General features: G+C 43.6%; 2 long non-coding RNA genes across 3 annotated transcripts in view; one reads left to right on the top strand and one right to left on the bottom strand.

The window, feature by feature from the left end:
* Positions 1 to 1,348: 1,348 nt before the first annotated feature.
* On the bottom strand, positions 1,349 to 9,014 carry LOC111856396 (uncharacterized). Of its 2 annotated transcripts, none has more exons than XR_011983215.1 (3): positions 8,515 to 9,014; positions 5,507 to 5,668; positions 1,349 to 2,152 (listed from the first exon to the last, which is right to left on the bottom strand). It is a non-coding gene; the product is annotated as an uncharacterized lncRNA (long non-coding RNA). The 2 variants fall into 2 exon arrangements; XR_002841123.2 differs by lacking the exon at positions 8,515 to 9,014 and adding an exon at positions 7,264 to 7,362.
* The window catches only part of LOC111856394 (uncharacterized), a 39,102-nt gene continuing 26,815 nt past the window's right edge, over positions 6,520 to 18,806 (top strand). Inside the window, exons 1-4 of the long non-coding RNA XR_011983213.1 lie at positions 6,520 to 6,575; positions 6,641 to 6,690; positions 8,278 to 8,382; positions 10,839 to 10,915. This is a non-coding gene — a long non-coding RNA (uncharacterized lncRNA). The remainder of the gene's footprint in view (positions 6,576 to 6,640; positions 6,691 to 8,277; positions 8,383 to 10,838; positions 10,916 to 18,806) is intronic.

Below are 18,806 nucleotides of genomic sequence, written 5' to 3'. Positions count from 1 at the left end.
GTTTGTGTTTTATTTGTATTTTGTTGTGTATTCAAAATATGCATTTGCCTGCCTGCCTGCCATTCTCTCTGTCTGACACTGTATTTTATTTGTATCTTGTTATTATTCACGTGTGCAAAATAATTAAAGTGATTTTGACGCCCATCAGTAGCTTCCCCTGAATTTAGCTACCTGCTGCTCAGCGCCCACCTGCCGCGGTCCGTGTGTGACTCTTGGAGCTCCAAGCGGTGAGCCTCGCTGCAGATTGAGGGGCCGATGCACCATCAGCCGAAAGTTCTCCCTTAATGTGTTTTCTTCGTACTTAATTAGTGGTGGACTATTGAGTTTCCCAGGGTGCCACGCTGCTGTCTTTGTAAACGGACCGCTGGGCCGTGTGGGGGAGGCGCCAAGCCTTGCATCCAGCTGTAAGTGCTCTGTTGAAAAGGGTTCTAAATAATAGATAAAATTATAGATAAAAGGTATGACATTTCCTCTCCCATTCTTCTTCCATGTTAATAAAAGGCCCTAATAAGATGGTGACCTTTTTGCGATGGATTTGTAAATGTCAGAAAGTGGGGGGCTCCCGCTCGAGCTCCCGTACCCCGCCTCTATCCACACGCGGGACAGACACCTTAAACGTTTTGGCCTGTGAGGGAGGCACAGCACGAGGGGATTGGCTGTCACTGTTCCCCAAATCTTTGGCAGTATAGCCTATTGAATTCAGGCTCCTGACCATTAGCTGGCTCCCTTCAGATAATTCTCATTTTGTCCGCAGCCCAGCTGGAAAAATTTCCACAATTCAACTCTGAAATGTAGAACCACAACCTGAAACTTGTTTCATCTGCTTTTTTCACCAGCAAACAAATGCGTTGGCCATTTTGGGTCCTATTTATCGGTCACCCATAATTTATGCAAATCAACACTAATTACCAGCTCCTTGATGAGATGGGGAGGGGGGGGGGGGTCACAACCCACTCATATGTGAAGCCAATGATGAGCTGTCCCAGGTGACTCATCCGGCCAAGACACCCCACCTCCAACTTATGGTTCGGATTACAGCTCCAGTAGGACCTGGACATATCCTGCTGAAATCTGGGCCAAGAGACATGCAGAATCGTCAGAAGACGCTTATTTGGCATTTAGACCATGCTGGGGACCATGGGGCTTCATGATACCACTGTCTGCTGTGTAGCTCAGCACTGCACTATGGTAGGACAACTCATGGTCAAAATGCGGAGAACGGGGTCGGTTAAGGCTGCCATGGCGTTGCTGACCTTTGGACTTCAGTTGATGTTAGCTGACGTTCTGGCGCAGCCTGTTGACAAATTAACCCTCAAATAGCAGGTTGTTAGATAGGCACGGTCCTGCTGCATCAAAGGTCTGGACAGGGTTACGGTCCGATTTCAAAGGCTGAGCTGCCAGCCTCCACGTGTCCAGCCAGATGGTAGAATGCCAGAAGCTGCAGGTGGCTCCTGGACGATGGTTCTGAGACATCGCTGCTTCAGAGCCTCGTCCAAAGGGGGATTCCTGCTGGAGGCCCCTGATCGTAGCTCAGCGGAGCTGCGTTCCGCATTCCCTGTATAGATGCTTCAAAGTGGGCTGGGATTAATTATTCATTAAGCTTCCTTTGATATGAGGGGAAGCTGGATAAGAGTGAGTGTGACTCTTGGGGTGCGGTGGAGAGGCGCGGATTGCCGAGGCAAAATGAACTTTTCTGTGTGGAGTGCGGTACAACCTGGGGTGAGTATGGACATGGTGGTGGAATATCCTTTACTGACAAGCTACTCAACTGGATCAACTACATCTTGTTACCCCCCCCCCCCCTCCAGACCATCCCAAATCCCAGAATTCCCTGCTGGCTTTCCTCGAGGCTGCACGTATGTCTGAGGGTTTCATTCCCAGCCTCTATACTCTGCTCCAAATGTGTTCATTAGGTACCTCCAGGAGTGGGGCAGTCAGGCATCTCCTGGCTCGGAATGGTGCCATAGAGAGCAAATAGAATCTCAGGATGGCTTTGAAAGCACCTCAATTAAAGATATCTTCTTAGAGGGGTTAGCGCTTGGAGTTCAATTTGAGCGGTCCTCTTTGATCCTCCGGGATTAAACGCCAAAGCTGACACCCTACTCGTTCTGACTCTGACGACGATGCTCTCGTGGAAGACAGATCCTCTGACCTGAAGGAGAGATAAGAGAAACCCCCTCTTGGAATCTTGGGTCAGGGTTAGCCCTCCAGCAGCATCATCCAAAATCATGTAAAATGGCACGTTGATGCCTGGCCACCTGTAACATGAGAGTGTGGCATAGTCTGCACTATAGCTAACCTCCCCCCACCGACAGCCGCTCTGTTTATGCCTCATTTGTCATTCGGGAAGAACAGAGGTGGTCAGAGAACACAAGCTACTCAGATCAGTTTGGATTATCTCTCCCATCCTTGTCGCGATGATCATTTTTCTTTTCTGACATAGATAGCTTGTGATTCCGCCATAGCCCCCAGTCATCCTTTGACAAACCATCAAGGTTGTTTCTTTTGTGTCTCCAGCAGTCGAAAATTGGAACTGGTTTGAATATAACTATGTAAGTAGTGATTCCATGCTCGTTCAAACGTTCCTATGCAGGAGTGTTTCTCAACTCAGTCCTCAGGGAGCCCCAGACATTTTCGCTCCCTGCCAGCTCCCAGCACACCTGAACTAAACAATCGAGTACATAGAATACCTGGACCAAACAATCAAGAACATAGAATACCTGAACCAACCAATCAAGAACATAGAATACCTGAACCAAACAATCAAGAACATAGAATACCTGGACCAAACAATGAAGAACACAAAATACCTTAACTAAACGATTGAGAATGCCGAATACCTAAGCCAAACAATCAAGAACATAGAATAACTGAACCAACACAGAATGACAATGACAACACAGAATACCTGGTACAGCTGTGTTGGGAGCTAAGAAGGAGCAAAAATGTAGACTGTGGCTCCTGAAGACTGAGCTGAGAAAAACTGTTATACGGGAAGAAGGTTTGAAGGAACTTAGGCTGTGGAGGGTTTGTCATGGAAAGTGGCCTGGCTATGACTGAGCACAGGACAGATCAGAGAACGTTTAGAATGATATGATACCTTAATATATAAATTAATATATTCTGCTACCAGGTCTAGTGATTCCTAATTATTGTCGTTCATATGGTAAAACTTTATCTATAAATGGCAGTAATATTTTAAACATGGTGCAATTAAATTTGCTCTTGATAGAAGTCATTTTAATTATTCTGAAATCAAGCATTGTGGGTTTTGTTTTTTTTTGTCATTAATTTTTAAATTTGGGTTCTGTGGACATGAATAATGTCACAGTAGCAGCGCTGCGTCCCTTTTTATACTGTTATAAAACTGCAGGAAACTTTTCCCACATTCTTGCAAGTTGCTTAATAAAGACGAAGCCTCAGGAGTGACTCTCGACTTTAACTTATTTGCTGATGGTATTTAAAAGGTGCTGTTTTTTGGTTTCAGTCTCTTGTTTGACAAGCTGTAATTAAAGCCACTGCGATTCGGGAGAAGAAAAATAAAATGCCATTTGAATGTCAAACAAGGATAAGACTGCTAATTAGAAGTGCCATTTGAAGTGCTTTGGCTTTTTGGTTGTTTTAAAATATTTCCACAACCTATGAGAAACACAGTGGGACATGCAGATATTTCTTCTAACGCATTTTTAATGGACTTGCTGCACGTTTAGATCAAAGACCACGGATTTAAATGTCTCCATTTATCCATCCATCCAACCACCCATAACCATTTAATCAGTACAGGGTCACAGCCAGCCTGGAGCCTATTGCAGAAAAATTAGTCACAAGAAAGGATACACACTGGACTGGATGCCGGTTTGTCACAAGGCAGATTCAGAATCACACATAATGCACAGTTAAAAGTAGCATTTCTCAAACCAGTCTCTGACTGGGAGCTTGGAGGGAGCAAAGAAGTGGACAATCTGGGGATTCCCGAGGAGAGGGTTGAAAAACGCTGGTTTAGAGACGCCGCATGGCTTTGGAGTGTAGGGGTACCTGAAGGAAACCCATACAAACACAGAACATCTGTGTAGAGCATTCCCTTGTTTGATACTTGCTCTGGCAGGACTTAACCATACCTCTGAAGTATGCGTGAATAACACTGTCACGCCAATTACCACCTGCTTATATCATATTTAATGGCAGGCTCCCCCTCTGACACATTCTCTAAGGACCTCTGTAGGTTACCATGAATGCTGCCTGAAGCGGTGGGCTGTTTCTAAATGGCTTTGTTCCCCTTGAAAAACTTTGTCAGTACATGGAGTACGCTTCTCCCGTCTGACCGCTCGCCGTCGTGTTTTCCTTCCTCTCCTCTGAGGACGGCGCAGAGGTGGCATTCATTATGCACTACTTGTAATCGCCATCAAAAATTAAAATCTACCCACTTGTGGTGTTGATGTTTTATTTAGCGCCGATGCATTATTCATTTAGGCTTGCAAACAGAAGACAAACACCATTTCACGTGCTGGCGTGTCATTGAGGGAACACATATCGTTCAATCCAAACTGGTAATCCAGTTCATCCTAGTCGTGACTTCTCCAGGACTTCCAAGGGCCCAGAAGATTGAACCGTCGCCATGGTTTCACGTGCCAAACCCAGCCACCAGTGAGTCAGGTATGCGGTTTGGAGAGTTCGACAATAAAGAATCATGTCAGCTGAGGTCTTTCACCTGAGAGTGAGGGGCATGTGTGGGTCTTTTTTCTGTTGCCCTTTCCATTTGCTTTCATGCACTTCCCCCGGTCGACATTTGCTTGTGTATTTAATGTTCATTAGTGTTAATTCTTGTCTCCCCTTTGAGCGTGCGGGGGGGGGGGGCGCACTGCCCTTGTTTTCTCTGTGGGTGTCAGATCTCCGGGTAAAAAGCTTTTGTCTTCTCGGGTGTTTACAGTCACCATTGTTATGTCCCCGCTGACGTGGCAGCCTGTTGACACGCTTCGCTTGTTTGCTTGCTTGTTTGTTTATTGGTTTACTTGATAGCGGGTGGCACGTATTGATAACTTTGCTGTGAATGTCCCAGAGTGATCTGGAAGGCTAGTTCTTACCTGTGGTCAATTCCAATTCAATTCAATTCATCTTTTGTTGTATAGCGCCTTTCACATGTGTCAATATCCATCATTACATCATTTATAGAGAAGGAAAGAAGGCGAGCCAGAAGACAGCAGAGGGGAGACATCAAAACAGCCTATATAGGAAGGAAAAAACCCTCCTTCCCTGGGTTCTCTTTGTTAACAGAAGAGCACAAACAAAGATTTAAAAAATCTCGAAACGGTAAAATATAAAGACATACAATAAAAGCAAAAAACTTACACTCAATACAACTGAAAAATAAAGGCACTTATACTAAATACAAAAGCAAATAAGGTGAGACCTGTTAAAGGGGACTTGCATGTTAGCATTTAACCATTCGAACGAGGAGATAATTGCTGAGGGTCATTCCTGGGGTTTTACAAAGGGGAGGGGAGCCCACCTGGGACGCCCACCGTGAAGTCCGGAAGACTGCCTGGTGCCGTGTCGCATGCTGCCAGTCCGAGGAAGGCGGATGGGTCACGAGGCACTTTGATGCGCCGCATCCGACCCTCCAACGGGGCGTGGAAATCGAGGGCCACCGCCGGTGCACTCTGTGACTCTCCTAAGTGGAACAGTGACATTTTCTGGGTGAGAAACGCCGGCTTGAAAGCCTCCTTCCTCCCCCCCCCCCCCCCAGCCTGCTCCAGCGCTGCCTTCAACTGCTGAGTGCTCTTCCCGTGAAAAGGTACTAATGGGAAGAGCACAGAGAAACACCAGCGGTGCTCTCGGCCGGGCACAGATCCCCACCCGCGCTCATTTCTGTGCCTGCAGATAAAATGCTTTGATGCCCCTCATCATTTTTTTCTCTTTGCCATCCATAACAAGATGCAAAACAGGGCAAGAAAATCACGTCTCAAGAAAACCGACAAGTCCTGTATTTCTCCAGGAAATTCAAATTCGTTCCTCAGCTGGGGTGTGTGTGTGTGTGTGTGTGTGTTTGTTTGTAATTATTACATTGTGGGGATATTTGTTCGGGCCCGACAAGGATGACCTCAATCTTATAAAAATCTGCAACTGCAATCAAAAGCTAAAAATGCCAAAAGTCATCTTGTTTTGTTTTGTTACTGATGGTTAAGCTTAGGGCTGGGTAGGGGATAAGATTGTTATTGTTGGGATTAGGCTTATGCCCATAGAAATGAATGGAGGCTTCCCATAAAGATATGAATATGTGAACTGTGTGTGCGTGTGTGTGTCTGTACCATCCCAGCCATCTTTATTCTTCACTCCAAATTTGCCCTGCGTCTAGACCAGCGTCCACAATGCTTCTGATTGCCTGTCCTTTTCTTTGCCCTCGGCTAAATTTGCAGCACCGAATGGAGTCCCTGAGATTCTGAAGACCGACAGAGAGTGGCCGCTCATCCGGTGATCCGTAAAACGTGCGTTCCCGCCGCAGTGAGGTCGCTTCCGGTCAACGCGGAACAATCCTCGTGGCGGCCTGTTGGGGGCGGCGCTGGCCGGCTGTGCGCAGGGTGAGTGACGTGCGTGGAATATGCTTGTACCCATCCCATTTTCATTTCGTTATTCCCTAGTGCAGGTTCGTCAATGACATAAGGCGTGCCTGTTTCAGCATCGAAAAATCCTCAGGTGAGTGGAGACAACCTCTAAAAAACACATTTTACAAGCAAGGCAAGCATCTCCTTACGTTTCAGTACAGATGTTGGAGTAACGTGCTACACCCATGAAAATGGGGAGAAATAATCATAAAATTACAGAGCGATATTAGTAGTGAGAGCATTTACGCGAATGTTTTGTCAAACACGTACATAATTCACAAAACATTCACAAAACGAATGGTTTGTAGTGGAATACCTTATGTAAACATATTTAAATTACAACCATATGTAGAATCTCACTTAGGCTTAATTGTTTAATAAATAGATTAACAACTGTACAATTCACAGAACATATACAAGTTACCAGACGAACAACATTCAAAACAACCAAGTAAAACACATTTAGGTATGTGCGTATGTAAGTTCACAGAATAGCGGGCGAAACCCGCTAATAAACGGGCTTACACGCACATTAAATAACATACCCAGTAAAGCTTAACTTTATTTTACCTGAAATCTACATACAGTACACCTTCGCGAAACACTAACTTACACTGGAAAATTATTATAAATCATTTGACTGTGCAAAATACCGTCGACATACCTTAAAATGGGGAGAAATGATCACAAATGATCTCCAATGCGGAAAATATCGTGATCTATTCTTGAGAAAAATACCGCGATCTGCCTGGGTATGTGGGTGGAGACAAAAGGAATCTGTCCCAGACTCGCAGATCAAGACCATTTTACAGGTCACAGATAATAAAATCACAGTTCAACTTTGAACAATAAAGGATGATGCAAATAATGAAGTAATTAAAAGTTAATGTTAAAACCCATCTTTAACTCTTTTAACATAATATGAATTTTTACATAATTTACATTTTACATTTAACATATTATGAAGTTTTAAACACGTACATCTTATGAATGGTTTCCCATAACCATATGATCCCATTAATCTTATCAGTCTCTTTTAGTCTTGGAACATAATACAAATCCACTGGCTGCTTAAACTTGTAACAAACCCTTAACATATTTTTTGTTACATAATTTTTATATATAGTTTTATATAGTTTTTTCCATACCTTAAGCATTGAAGTCCTTGTATAAGATGCTGCACTGGTGTTTTTTGTGATGGGATGTTACTGTAGCATTTAGTGTTTCAAACTCCAAAAGCGCAGAAACACATTTACCTATTAACGTTTTGAGAAATCAGCACAGCAGGCAAGCACGGTGGTGCAGATGTTGCCTCACATCTGGACACCAGGATTCAAGTCTCCGCTCTGCCTCTACGTGTGTGGAGTTTGTTCTCCCCGTGTCATTGTGGGGTTTCCTCTGGGTCCTGTGGTGTCCCTCCTACAGTCCCAAACCCAGTGCAGTTTGAAGCTACTGAAAAGATCAGGGGCTTTGTCAAGTTTACCTCAAGTTTTTTCGAAGGAGGATCGGGACTAAACTTCTCAGGGCTAGACTAGATCTAACAACGTCCATGCTCAAAACATACTAGGGTGGATTGGAGTTATCAAATTGTGTGTGTGTGTGTCTGTGTGTGTGTATGTGTGTGTGTGTGTGTGTGTTGGCACCCTGTCCTGGGTTATTCCTTGCCTTGCATCCATAGCTTCCGGGATAGTCTCTGGACCCCCCCACAACCCTGAAAACGACAAGTGGGTATGGAAGATGGATGGAACAGAGTATGGCACAGAGGGGGGTTAACAGGAAAAAGGTGGGTAAGAAGCTTGCAGTCCTGGAAACTCCAGTAGATGGTCATCTGTCATCACTCTCGGAGAGTGCCGCCAGCAGTACTCTGAGGGGTGACTTATATTCACAGGCTGACACCAGCAGCATGTTCACTGACCTGACAGATGTGAAGGTGTGTCCGCAGCGACGGGTCAGGATGATGGAAATCCACATGCTTTTTGAGGCAAACCTCTACCAAAGTGGCAGCTAGTTTAAGTCGGGAGAGGTGATTTCCCAGTAGCGGTAGGCTAATTGCGGCCCTCTCTGGCCCGTCTCCTAGCAGCGTAATAAGCTTACTTTAATAATTAATGACCATGAGGACAGCTTGGGGGCAGAGTCGGCTTAATTTAATAATTCAGACGCTGACGGGAAGGGGAGATCCGAAGCTGAGAGTGTCCTCTCTGCCGTTCCGCGACGGGCCTCACGAACCGCGGAACTGACATGATCCGAAGCTGCGTTAAGAAACAGAACGGCGGATGATTGATCCCCCGAAAAGGGAATGTCAGAGCCACACAGGTGGACCCACTATTCCCTCGAGAGGAAGCCGCCGGGTCCCATTGGCTCCCCCACCACGTCTGAGGGGAGGGGCGATTCCCAGGACTCCACTCACACGGCAGAGGCTCTGTCGGACTAAAGAGAGGCCGTCACGGGGTCAGCCGTCTCCGACGAGAGCGACTGTCACAGAGATGTATGATGTCACAGAGATGTGTGGGCCACTTAACCAATAAGGCTTTAAATTAAAAATGTCTCCCGACTTTATCTTTCAGCCTTACCAAATATTAATTCCTCAGAGTAAAAGTCCTACTGATCTGGCTTTCATGAAGTGAAAATAACCACGAGACAAGCTTTTCTGACAGCTATTTTAAAAAGGTTGTTTTTCTACTGATTTAGAATTTTAAGCTATGTTTGGGTTTAGATACTTATAAAAATGACTCTAGCACTTAAGAGTAAATTTAGAGTATAGGACTGTGAAATAACAAATGGATGAACATATTAGCTCAGTACATAAAAGGATTGGTGATGTGCTTCCTGCCTCCTTCCTGTTCCCCCCAAGGAAGCCCAGGGCCCACCACCAGGATAGCTAACTGTACCACTTTAATCCATTTGACACGCCAGTCATCCTGGAGTGTATACAGGGGCAGGGCCACAGGTGTACAGGCCCCAGCTGAAAGCTGATTGGTCGCCAGAGTGCCCTATTTCTTGTCATTCACCAATTCAAAATGTATCATTGGCTAACGATAAGATTGGCACCTCTGTATGAATTTTGGCCCCTCCCATGCTCCCAAAAAAATCCTATAATTGCCACAGTCTACTTCCACAAGGAAGGATGTTGATGCCACATGACTATGCAGGCGGAGCACAGGAAATGAGGGGTTCCAACGTGCTTTGAATTGTGGGTCAGCCCTAATGGGGGGGGGGGGGGGGGGGAGGGAGAGAGAGAGAGAATATATGCAAAGACATATATCCAGCAAACAAAAACCCTGAATATACAAAATGCTTTTTGATTTGCTTCCAAAAACTACAACATACAAACACATAGGCATTTGCATATACAAAAGGTTATAACAAACTTGTACCAAGGTTATTGTGCAAGTTTTTGTTTAAAACTGCATCAATATGAAGGTTCATCTGTAATAATATTCACCTTTTTAATGTCCTCACATAAAGTGTAGATGAATGCGCTTTAAATCTGGCAAAGCCAGACCCCGCTGGCTTATTGTACACTTATCTTTGGGGACACCGTCCTTGTTACTGCTCCAGAAACTGTTAAATAGGCTGTTGTTTGTTAGAGATTTTGCGGCTTCATCTGCTCTGTGTTTTGTCTGTAATTGCCTTTTTTTTTATTTAAATCTCGTCTCCCTCATTTTTCCCCATAATTACCAGTGTCACACTCTCGCTTTTTCTTCCTGCATGAGGTGTATAAAAGCTGCATTTAAGGAGCGGCATTCTGAAGGTTAATGAAATGATTCACTCCAGTTAATACATTTCTGCGTCACGTTCAGCCATTTCAATTTGTGCTAATTTCTACCTCCTTCTTAGAGCTGCTTCACTTTCCTGATATCCGTTTATATCCGAAATACCAGGTGTTGCTCTTAATGGCCATTAATGTTTAAATTATGTTTTAAAAGATGGGATTTGCAATCAGGACATCTCCATAATGATGGAGGCAGCTGAGAAACCAGGGTCAGATTAAAAATGCTCGTCGTATTAATCGTCAAATTCCTCAGATGATTATACATACATTTTATGTGAAATAGTTCCTGTTTACATTTTTGGCTTAAACCTACCTAACTGTACTGCTTCTCTTCATGTTTTTTGTAGCATGCATATTTTCTGTATATTTTATATTCACGTCTGGAATGGCAATACAGTGGTAAACTGGTACTACTTGGTTTTGGGCTCTGCCACAGTTATAATTGGGTGTTTCTATTTCTCCTGCAGCGAGGGTCAGAAATGTTAATGAGGAACATCTCAGAGAGCATCCGGTAACCCTGCATACTCCTCTAATACACAGCCGGGTGAGTATCTTCACCACATCTCACCACTTGCACTCTTGCACACTTGCACTCCTCCTTCATTTGTGGGTTATTTTATTCATTTACTTTCTGCCGCACCAGCTCAAATTTCAATATGCCTCTTGGTACATTTTACATTTTCGCATAAAAACGGAATTCCAAGCACATGCACATGTATATTTTTTTTATTGTGTTCCAAGACATATGTGAAAATCACGTCTTGGTTTTTTTTTTCCCCATATTCTTTTTTATGTTCATTGCATATCATTTCATTTGAAGTCTCATTTGATTTCCCCCAAAGAAAAGGCAGTGTTACATTCCCACTAATCAAAAAGATGTTTGGTTCCATTAACCAGAAAGAAAAAGACCTCAATCTTTCCTTTGTCTGGATCTGTAATGAGAGCTATGTCCCCAAAGACATTTCTTCAGTAAGTCGGAATGGTGGGGTATTCCAGATTTAAAGAGCAGGCATGAAACAACACTTCACTGCTAAGAAAAAAAAAAAATTACATTGTTTGTCTCTGTGGCAACATTATATGTTCAGACATTCATTGCTTCAGAAGTACAAAAAGTTAAACCCTCTCTTGGAATTGTGGTCATGAGATATATCTTTGTGGGCAACATGTGGGGTACAGTTCCCTCTTCTGTGGGTGATTTTTACCCAGCTACAATTCTATTCCATTTCCACTGAGTAGACAGAGTCCCCAGATTGTATAAATCCTCCTGACCTTGAGGCCTGTAGAGACACAGGAAGTCCCACTGGCTATCGTGAAGGCAGGTAATCAAGAGCATGGAATCAAAGGAGCTCTGAAGAAGAATTACTCTGAACTTGAGGTTGAAAAGCAGTAGCAACCAGTCCTAGAAGCCATCAGCAATGATCAGGTCCCCCCAGGAGAGTCTCCGATTTAACGCTCACTCCATCCCTGAGTACATCTGTGTTTCTCAGAGCTTCCGTAAGTCTTCCAATCAAGCTTCGTGGGGAAGAAACGTTCAGCAGACAAAATGTGAAAACACCTATGGATCGCCAAGGTCTTCCGTCTGCCGACAATTTGTACATCGGGAAGCTCTTGTCAGCACCTTCATGGTGGGAACCCTGCCCAGATCAGAAGCAATCAGCCATGTGGTTGATGAGATCTGAGGTGCATCGCTGGGTTGAATCACCAGTGTTAGGATCCACAGCAGGATACCAAGCTTGGTTGGGAGGTTGGGGGCAAAGAGAACTGAAACAGTCATGTTTTTTAATGAGCGGTCTCAGAGAGCGCTTGAAGCGTAGCACGTCAGCGTGAGACATGACTAACAGTACTCCTAGTCAGTCTGGGCTCTGGACCCCTGGCGAGCTCATTTTCATTCATCCCGCCCAACCAGTGTGCCCATGTTCGGGAAAACCAATGTCGATTTTCACACGAACCCCAAGAAGGCCCTAACAGATGAGGCTTTAAAGGTGCTGAGTGCTCTGTGCCAATGCCTGAACACGCACTCTCACCCCCTTACTGGGCTTCGGCGTGATCCAGTGGGACCGACTTTCCATTCTCTCTTTGAAAACCAGTTTGAATTACAGCCTTCTGACAAAATACTGTTTCTGTTCAAGGCTCCTCTGATCAGACATAACTTGCAGAATTTTTTTGTCCGTTTATTATCTGCGTGATGTTGAGCACTTACTGTATACTGCTGGAAATCCCCTCAACTCCAGTGATTTTTGGATCAGAATGTTTGCATTGATAATAGCACTTGGGAGGGAGCAATCAAGGGCAATCTAGGACAGAACCAATATGGGATGTGAGAATGAGGAGCAGGACGAGTGCATGATGTGGCATTACCCCCCCCCCCACACCTCTTCCCCTGACACAGTCTTCTGAAATACAGTCAACAAAACAACAAAAAAAACAACTGATTTCAAGCACCAGTTATGCGACAACAAGAACTGCGAGAGAAGGTGTTTCAAGACTAGGTTCTCAAATTCAGACCTACAGGCTAATAATTCCCTGCAAAATGCAGCCTTGGGGTAAATTATTACTCATAGATGGAAAAAAGTCAATAAAATGCTGAAAGGCACAATGAATACATATTGCATTAATTCCTGTCATGTTTCATCACCTGGAAAGGTCTTCACTGTGCACTGTGCACTTACTACAATGAAATCATAATCATTGTTTGGTGCGTGACATGTCACTGCACTGTATATGTCCTAAAAGACTTTTTAATAGTTTTAAATCTGACTTGCAGTAATGTGCACTGCAGTGAAAATGATAACTTGCATTTTTGCACCTAGCAAGCACATTTATGAACAGAGCATCTAATTTCTTTGTGCAGTACAAATAAGTATATCTGTCTGTATGCAGGTTTGGCCTCTGTATATAGGTCCCTATGTCTATGTACAGTACATACAGGCCAGTATGTCTATGTACTCTACAATCATGTCTGTCCCTCTATGCATACAGGTCAGTATGTATACAGTATGTATACTATATACAGTTCTGCAGATAGGTGTCCAGGTATACCTGTATATTTCAACGTATGGAATTCCTGGACATGGCCTTTTAATTCACATTTAGTTTTCCCATTGAAATTTGTCTTACCTGCCGTATGCACATAGCAATTAAACACCACAGAGCGTATACTGCAAGTTCAGATAATTAATTGAAAGATGCAGATATAAGGTAATTATAGTAATCCAATGAAATCTGTTACACTAGCAAACTCAAATTGTGGCAATAAATTTTAATAATTGTATTCCCTTTCGGAGGAAATGCTTTATCTACATATTCAGTGAATTGCTTCTCAAGTTGTCTTTTGAAAGGAACTAATCATTTGAGAGTACGGGGGAGAACACAAGTGTAATTAATTTACCTGTGTTCAGCATGTCCTTTGAAAAATGTGGAGTGTTTTTAATGGGATTCCTTGAGTTTCTGTGGATAGTCCTAAATTGTTGCCTGCAAACCTTTTTTCTTTGTTTTCTAATTAACTGTGTTGAGTATTCTTTGTGACCCTGACCCAGAGAAGTAGTTTGTAGATGGATGGGTGGGCGTCTTGAATATCGATGATGTATAGTACATATACATCAGTATATGTAATAAATATACGTATGTATAAATTGTATATGTCTAGGTCATGACATTTTGTCAACCAATTCAATCATCAATATTTTATTTAGCAGAGTACATTTTTACATGCCAATGTAACACAAAGTGATTCAGTGTGATTGTATGTACTTCTGAGGAAAATCAAGAACGGCCATAGCAGCAATATTGCGGGGGGGGGGGGGGGGGTTAGAATGAAAATGGTTCTCTGGAAATTTTGAAAAACATAATTGAGTAGAACTCTACTAAGAAGTGGTATCTGTAGAAAGAATACATAAAAAATTCAGCTATCTACAACTGGCGGGGGGGGGGGGGGGGGGAATATCGCAATGATGGAAGACAATAGCCGGGATTTAAGCCAGTGATGACGTTGTTGGAAGCAGAGTGCTGAGACTTGGCAGAGACCACTGAGCCAACGCATGGAGTGTATTAGCTCAGGAACAGGCTAGGATTCTTAAGATGAGTCTTAATTACACCCATGTTAAGTTAATTGGGAAAATATCCAGAGAAAAATGTCTATTTATAACGTCTGGTAGGGGTTTGTCAACAGGAGTGAGAGTCTCCATCATTAGCTTCGTCGTGTATTCACATTAAGAAACTGCGTGGATGAACTTGTGTCCACTCATTTGGTGTAAACAGTGCAAATGGCTCTAGATGTGGATTCTTGTGCACGGGCAGTAATATTAGAAGAAACATCACATCATTTTATTCGATATCAGACGTTATCTTGGAATTTTATCCCTGTTCTGGACTTTTCCTGAAGTCATCACTTTCACCTACAGTAATACATCTGTTTGGTAATTATTTGCTGTGGGACTCCCAGTTAGCTCAGTAAATCGAGGAAAATTCAGGGAAAATAGAAAACTAGGGTTGTCCTTATTACTGTCAATTAGATTGGAAAAGTATGCTGACCATAGAGAGTTAGTTTTTTTTAATTCAACTTGGCTGCCTTTCCAGGCAAAATGCAATACCTCTAATTTACCAGAGGGCCATTTGTGTTCTAATCTTTTGGAAGGCGATTTTAAGGTCATTATCCTGTTGGGTATACTTCATATGCTTAACAAGTTTCTTGTTAGTGATGCAATAATATTCATCACGAAGCTGAGAGTGCTGGCTAATTCACTTGTTAGTCGGCTTGAATTCGGCCAGCATCATGCCTGATGAAATATTACACCAAGTGAGAACTTTCAAGGCAAATTCATCCATCTATCCATTCCATTGTCTATCCGCTTACCATGGTGAGACTGTCACGCGGAGCCAGGAGCTTAACTCTGGCAGCATTGTGCACACGGCTGGGGTAAGTTTAAATTTTGTTTAGTAGAAGGTTTTATCCAAAGCAATGTTCATTTGAGAAAGAAACGTCAGACAGTCCCTGGAGCATTTAGGGGGTAGAGGATTAGATCAAGGGCCCAGCAGTGACATCACTCACCAACCACGAGATTTTAACTGGCGACCAACCATGGGCACTGAATCCTAACCCACTGAGTAGCTCACTGCCCCCTGTACTCCCTGGATTGGGTCTGTTCAGTGCAAACGCAGCAGAAAAAGTATCTGTAAGCATTATGGCTATAGCAAAGGCATAAATCTGCAGCCAAAATACTTACAGACATACAGGACATACTTACAGAACAAGATGGTTGCGTTTCCTGAGCAATTAGAAAACAGTGTGACTGAATAGAATTACACAACTCTGAGCACTGATCCGGCGTTATTACGAAAACGTGTAGGGTGCAATTCATTTCGAAACAAAGCCAGCAATGGATTTCAAGAACATTTGTAAAGTCGTCTCTTCCATATTTGTTTTTAAAAATCCTATAATAATCCCATTAGTGGTGACACCAAATCTTGGAGGAAGGGATGGGATTTGTTACCCACTAAGCCTGAAGATGGGGTAGGGGTCCATTCAATAGTACAGTTCCAGACATGTGTCTCTAGATGTTAGTATAGTCGCCTGTTGTGTGAGAATCCACCAGTTATTAGAGAGTTCATAAAGCTCAGCAGGTGTGTTACTGAGTGGAGAACGTCAGGTTGGAGCATGAATGGGGGTCACACGGGCTCCTCTGAGCCACGACTCCTAAAGACCGTAACAAACGCCCTTGGCTATGAAGACTCTACTGGAGACGCTCAAGGGGTCAGACTAAGGGGACCCCCCCCCAAAATGGTTGGTTAAGAGTCTGTTACCAATGTTTTCTTGAATTAGATTTGTGTTGTTTGATTTCCTGTTCACTAATGATATAGTGGGTTTGGTTCATTTTATTGTAACCAGAGACAGCAGAAATGGGGGAAAATCGATATTGCATAACAACTACAAACTATGAGAACGCTATCACACAGGATGCAGGGCTCCAAATATATTAATAAGCATGGTCAGTTCAGTGGAAATCCAAATTATCATGCATTCTTTGGGGTCATTGGGTCATATGTCTTGGTAAAAAATAAAAAAAACATAAATGAGATGAAAAACAGTCGGGTTCATGCTCACCCAATAGCAAGACGGTATTTCCTTTCATATCTCTCCTCAAAATCAGACATAACCGGTCATCTCTGTGTCCCTTTTTATCTCGTTGTGGCCAATCGTTTATGAATACAAGTCAGATGTGTGATTTTGTTGCCTTTGTTTACCTCAAAGCACCCACCTGTGTTGCATCTGACCTGCCTGAAATAAAATGTTTCCCTCTGTGTCAGAAAGGGGGACAGTGACCCTAGCGGTCTAGGACCATAAATTACATGGTTCGGCAAGCAACAGGGAACAGGCATAATAGCTGATAAAAGTGTGCTTCAGGTGAAAAAACAGACAGGCCTGTTGAGCAGTCCATCACTGTAACTGTCCTTTTAGACGCCCATGTGATAATACAGCAGGTCAGTTTCTCTCTGGGGCGTATACGCTCTGTAGGGTTTACGTCCGCCTAGATAAATGGCTTTGACCGAGGCACGCTGCCTCATCGCTGACGGTTTATGCCACCTATTAATCGGAGCTTGATCCCTGATTGGCCTTGGATCAGGAGGCAGATGGAGCAGCGATTTGATTTTGTAGCAGTAGCTTTTTAAACAGCCAGCCAGGCACGCCGACGGCTGCCCAAAGCCGCAGCTGGCTTCCACGCACGCCAGCGTTTGTTCACCCCGTGTTGCTGGCCTGGAGACACCGTCACCCAACGATCGCCCCAGGACGATGTTCAGACCACCACGGAGGCCGTATCAACATCCCCAGCCTCACCCCTTTCGAAATGCACTCACACGCTTTGCTGCTTTGCAGAGCACAGCCAATGCTAATCGTTTGGTTCCAAGGGTCCCAGATGGCGAAGGGAGGGAAAAAAAATGTATAATGTTGAATAAAAACATGAAAAAGGAAAGTAATGAGACGGTTCAAGCACTCGTAACAGCAGTAGTGTTTACTGAAGAGGGGGGTGTGTTTGCTATTATATAACGGGATGCGGCATGTGCCCGTCTGTTCAAATGATTGGCAAATGTACAGGATCTCGCAGTTGGGCCGACGCGGGCGTTTGTCCGTGACCCGCGCCTGATGGATGTCGTTCCAAATGGGCAGAAAGGAAGCAGTCAAGCGCATCCGGCAACCCGTGCTGGCACCGATCCCGTTATCCTTAACGTTCACGCAGCCGGCGGGTGAGGACGGGAGGAGAATTAATTGAAGTCCCCAGGTTGTCGGCGTCCTTGTTTAGCTTTCCTCCATTCATTCATCTGTGTTTTGCCTTTCCAAAGAACTGTGTCACCTGCCAAGTTTGTTTTCGATAGTTTCTTTAGTATTTACGCTAAAAGTCATTGGGTTAAGTTCAGACAGCTGGACACTGGAGCTCAAGGGACTCAGGTCCAAAACTGCATGGACCAGACCAGTGGCATGTAGAGTGTTAGGGGAGGATGACTGTTGAACTTGGTCAATTGTTTGAAGAAATATAGTAATGTTCATAACTTAGATTCCACGAAATTCCACTGATGTTTAGCAAACTAGTATACAGTAGCTTCACTTTCACATTGTTTACCTTTCCCTAATTTTTACACATTTGATAAAAATATAAATGAAGAAATGTAGCAATTGTCCCTGAAGAGGAAGTGAAATGATCATCAGTTTCCTCGGTGGGGGGGCCTCCCAAGTAAAGCTTTGCCTAAGACCCCTAAAAATCTAGAGTCGGCACTGACCGGCTAGCTGGAATTAGCGATTTCTGTCTTATAATGCACCACAGCTTCTTTGCCGTTCTGTTTTATTGCCGATCCCTTTAATGATGGACATTCATCTGCGTCTTCACAGTTCACAACAGCCTGCTCACCCAGCATGTACGCGGAGTGCAAGGAATTGATGTTTGCGGCTAACCACACAGATCAACATTCAGTTAAAGTGTGAGGCGCTTCACGGTTCCCGCTGGGGGAAAGTTTATGAAACAATTTCTCCATATAAATGTTTGTTCTATTATGCACTTTATTTTTACTCTTACGCCAAAAAGAATTTGTTTCCAGGATTATAAATAAAAAATGTGGTTCATTTTTATGTACTTACACTGTAAGAGGGGACACTCAATATTGTAGAACCATAACAATACTTCACAGATGCAGTATTTCCCTTTGTGCATCTATTATGGTGTAAAAACTTAACATTAAATATAAATCTAGCAGAAGCTGTTTTATAGCACATATGGGAAAGTATCTAGTGGTATAGGACAGGTTGTTTTTTACTTTGGAGGGTCTCAGAAGCTCGTAGGAGTTTAACTTACACAAGAACAAAAAATGATTGGTTCAGAGAGATAACCAATCAGATTGTAAAGGAGGTGGATTCAAGCAACTAGAGAAGGTGGGACCAAGAAATCTGA

This window comes from Paramormyrops kingsleyae, chromosome 17, assembly GCF_048594095.1.
Source record: "Paramormyrops kingsleyae isolate MSU_618 chromosome 17, PKINGS_0.4, whole genome shotgun sequence".
Lineage (NCBI taxonomy): Eukaryota > Metazoa > Chordata > Actinopteri > Osteoglossiformes > Mormyridae > Paramormyrops > Paramormyrops kingsleyae.
This window is presented reverse-complemented; position numbering and strand designations above follow the sequence as displayed.